Raw genomic sequence first — 4659 nt, 5'->3', positions numbered from 1 at the left:
TACTAAGTGAATGTATCATTAATATGCAAATTTGAATGAAAACTTGAATTTTCATGATTATTTAATTATTTTGTAAGTTTTCCTTTAATTAATCATGTTTATGATGATAATAAAACACAGGACAAAGTTTTCAGGCAAATAAAAAGCCACAGGCAGTGAGTGAGTGAGTGAGTGAGTGAGTGAGTGTAGCAGTGGAAGCGGAGGGGCTAATTGAGCATGAGTGAAGAGAGAGAAGAGCGGTGTTATACGGCCAGTCGGTCACTCTGTAAATGCCTGGAGTTCTACAGAAGATAAACTGAAACTTAAGAATCGATCTCATCACACAAGCATCGATCAATACCCAATACCAACGTTAGTATCGATACTATCGATATTTAAATCGATCCGCCCACCCCTAACCATGACCATAAAACATTAAAGGGGACATATTATGCTCCATTTCAACAAGTTTGAATAAGTCTCAGAGGTCCCCAAAGCATGTCTTTGAAGCTTTTTGCTAAAAAAATCCACTCCGATCCTATATTTCAGCATGCCTGTAAACCCCTCTTTTTCAGCCCTGTTCAGAACAGGCTGTTTCTGTGTCTGTAGCTTTAAATGCAAATGAGCTGTGCCTGACCACGCCCCTCTTCGGAAGGGGATGCCGTTCGGGCTTCTGGCACCAGCCTCTAATGTTTACGGTGACCGTGACCAGCGACCTGGCGTCGGTAGCGATTTGGTTCAACCACATGACTTTTATCCAGAATCTGACTCAGAGGGAGAGGCTGCTGAAGAAATTCAAACTCTACAACTGCAGCAGGACGTTTCTGAATGGTTGGTATCCAATTTTGTGTATTTTGCCATTACATTTTCCGTTTGTTGATGTGTGCTGGCACACAGTTACTAACATGTAGCTAGGTAGCTAATGCTAACTGTTACTGTCTCGTCATTACTGGGAGCTCTTTTGGTAAATAAGCACTTTTGTGAATTGTGTAGTTATCTGTCATGCCTCCTGATATACTTTTACAGTCTGAAAATCTTTGTTGTATGTGGACTGCTACAGGTGTTCAATGTCAGTACTAGTCAGATATTTTAATAGGTGCTGACAAAGTAAATTATTTTTCTCCATGTTTTGAGCAGAGATGCTTATCATGACATTTTCCTTTATGTAGTAAATGTATTTTGTGCATTACAATGAAAGCTGTAAATCAGCATAAACATGTTTGACAGCAACAGTAATCTTTAGTCAAAGACTAAACTGTGCAGTTTTCTACACTACACTGTTGTCAAGCTCCACATTATATGCAATAAGTGACATGTTATAAATGACCCATGTTATATGCACTTCATATGTAGCCAAGCTTACGTCTTACCCACCTTAGCTCCACTGTCTGTCAGTGTTTGAGTTACCATTTTTCTCTATATTTTGGATAGGTGCACCTGTGGAAACTGTGCAACCATGCCCACAGAAGCTGAGAATATCTGCTGCTAGGAGATACCACAGGTAGCATTCTCACTGGACAAACTAATCTGTAATTTGTTTTGATTACATTACATTTATAATAAACCATAGAATTTACCATTTGCAATTCACTGTAGGTTACCAGACGGCTATGGGAGATCGCAGAAGATTTACCATGTATGGTAGACCATCCTGGGTTGGAGCCGCTCTGCCTCAATGTGTACTCCCTCCAGAATGCCTGCAACATGTACCGCACTCACTATGGTCCTTTACGGTTGAGAGGAATACACCAGTACGTTTTGCTTCTTTGTAAAAACATAGTTCAATCTAAATAAAAGATGTTAGGCAGTCTTGTTTTACTTCAGTGCACATAATTTTACAATGGTAATAACACACCACAAATAGAGTAACACACACTCAAATAAATTAGTTTAGCTGCTCTTTGATTTGTAAAGTTCTTCTATCAGCAGATAGTGTGCATATAATATATGAATTCAGAGGAGTCATTTCTTTAGTAACAATCAAGCATTTATTTACACCAAATGAGGCAGTTATAATCAGTGATAATAAAAAAACTGTAAGATTCACTGTATCCATAAAAAAGAATTGTGAGACACAACATAGATATGTTTGCAAGACTAAATGCCCTGTCCAGTTGTTTTAGTCGGTACAGGTATCTAGCCTATAGGAGCTTTGTGAGCTGGTGCTGGGGCTTCCTTGGTTGCAGAATCTGGGTCGTCATTCCAGCCTGCGTGGTCCTACGCATCCATGCCGTGTTCCCTGACGCCACAGGCCGGTATGTGGGTTTTAGACTGCTCCATGATATGACCTACTCCTTCTCAGGCCGCTCAAACTGTGCAGTGAGGTCCTATGGGATGGGGATGGCCAAAGCAGCTTCTGTGTATGGTCCCAGGTCAACAAAGACTTTTTCAAATATGAGGTCCACCACATTCCCTGTTTGATAAAACACAAAAGTTTTTTTTTTTACAAAACAATGACTGAAAGTCTGTTTCTACCTCCTCACATTTTCTTTACTGTATTTTGTTGTTGATGGAACTGTCATAACATTATACGTGCAATATTTAATACAATGTGTACAAAACATTTTTTGGTTGAAAAATAAAATAACACTTATAGAATGTCGGCTCAGTCTTAACTGGTTTAGCTCTGCATTCTCCCTTCATGGCCTTTGGAAATTGGACCTTGAACAGTGGTTCACCTTCTTTTGTTTGGGCTTGTGGTCGGTCAGCATTTTCATTGTAGTACATGGCAGCCAGGTAGAGTCTGGAGGTACAGTAAAGAGAAAATCAAAGATGTTAATGATGACAGAAACCTTAGCCTACACACTCTCACAAGTTCTAAGTAACCACAGCTTCATTTACCTGCACATTGTTCCAAGACTGATAAATGACTCTTAGGTTTATCAAAAGTAGATGCACTTCAGATGGCTACAGACCTGTACTGATGTGAGGCTGAAGAGTCTTCAAGGATAACTGTGTGCCTACTAGCATGCAACATCCCTTGTTGCAGGAAGCTGTATAGATGCCCCGAACAGAGGAAACAGAGGTTACACCAACATATCCTCAAATGTGTAGTTATGGCAACAGCTGCAAGCAGTGCAAAAATGATAACAACAAATGCACTCAATTATGTGTAAATTGGGTTTTCAATAGCTTGTAAATGCTGCAAATAGCTCACTATATGTGCAAGATGCAAAAAATAAGTATTATAGACTATACCCTTGGACATATCCCCTTAACTGTGTGCTTATCTAGATATTCCCTACAGGCACTGTATCTGTAAACATGATATAAACGTTAAAACGGCCATCATAAGGCATGACTCTCAATAATATTGTAAGAGTTAGAGGTTCAAGTTAATTCATATATTGCAGTTAATTCACTAAAGATTTGTTTAAAAAGTTTACACAATTATTTACATATCTATGTTTACACATTTAAATCATAATATTACATCTGGTGAACAGTAACGATAAATTGTTGAATCTGCTTATGTGATTCTTTAACAGTTACCTCAGGCTAAGTCACTGTAGCTTCTGATTGGTTAGTTAAGTCACATGACTGTTTTGTACGTGGTGGTGACGAGAGTCAGAGGTGTGATCAGTAAAGTACTGCTTGAGAAAGTTATCCGTCTCCATTCTGCTGTTTCTTTATATAAAGAGTGATTCTAACCACCATTCCTCGAACCCTCACGTTACATTTGGTGGCAGCGTGGTGTTATTTTGGTGGTTTTGTGCTTTTTGGTGACTTAATTCCCCTATCGTGTGGATATCGTCGCTTTGTGCTACCGGGAATTTTTTTTTCACTCCTTGAGAGCAGCGGATGAAGAGTAAGCTATTCCTTCTTGGAGATATTACGGATTTTTGCAGTTTCTTTCCCATTTTCATGCTTTTTGTGATTTTTGCATTCGACATTTTTCTACTATGTCTTCGGACGAGAGTGAATCTGCGCGAGAGGCCGGACCTTCTACAACGCAACAGCGGAGTTCCGGCGCTGCCTCGTTAGCACCCCATGTTGTTTCTGGTGCCCTGAAAATTGATCTTCCACCTACTTTCAAAGGCGATGGGACTGAATCCTTTACAAGCTGGGCTCGACGCTTTGAGGTATCAGTAAGGGCTATGTCTTCACCTGATTCGGATTTAACTGCTGTGATGGCCTCCGTCCTCCCTACTCGCTTGGCTGATGCTGCATTTCTGTACTGGGACAGTCTGCCTCCTGTAACCCAGAGTGACTATGATTTAGTTAAAGAAAGACTCAGAGATGTTTTTGGGCCAAAGTACTCCCTGCCATTCTTTCAAACACATGTGAATGCTCTTCCTCGCAAACCGGGTGAGAGTTTAGATGTATACAGTGCAGACATCACTCGCCTTGTGCTAGAAGCCTTTCCCAACTATGATCGCAATGCATTGGAAGGTGAAAAATTTCACCGTTTTGTTGCTGGCTTGGACCCAACAGTGCAGTCAAAAATTCATGAAGTGGGTGCTGAGGACCTTGAGCAAGCTCTGCGCATTGCCAGCCGCTGTGAGAGAGCCCGTGCAGCACTGCAGCTGACCACTACAGGATCGCCACATACTCAACCTCCAGATCAGGTAGCTATGATTCATCCTAAACCTGCGGATGACAAACTCCTGCAGGCAGTTGAACAGCTGACTCTTACTGTGACCAGTTTGAAACATGAAGTGCAGCAGTTACGAGGAAAAC

At 40.8% G+C, this 4659-nt stretch overlaps 1 long non-coding RNA gene across 1 annotated transcript; it reads right to left on the bottom strand.

Annotated features, from left to right (window-relative positions):
• Nucleotides 1-1777: 1777 nt before the first annotated feature.
• Nucleotides 1778-3270, bottom strand: LOC130184116 (uncharacterized). Its single transcript, XR_008829931.1, has 3 exons — nucleotides 2895-3270; nucleotides 2596-2722; nucleotides 1778-2392 (listed from the first exon to the last, which is right to left on the bottom strand). It is a non-coding gene; the product is annotated as an uncharacterized LOC130184116 (long non-coding RNA).
• Between the last annotated feature and the right edge of the window lie 1389 nt (nucleotides 3271-4659).

The sequence above is a fragment of the Seriola aureovittata genome, chromosome 16 (genome assembly GCF_021018895.1).
Source record: "Seriola aureovittata isolate HTS-2021-v1 ecotype China chromosome 16, ASM2101889v1, whole genome shotgun sequence".
NCBI lineage: Eukaryota > Metazoa > Chordata > Actinopteri > Carangiformes > Carangidae > Seriola > Seriola aureovittata.
Note: the sequence above shows the minus strand (reverse complement) of the source record. Positions and strands in the feature narration are given on the sequence as shown.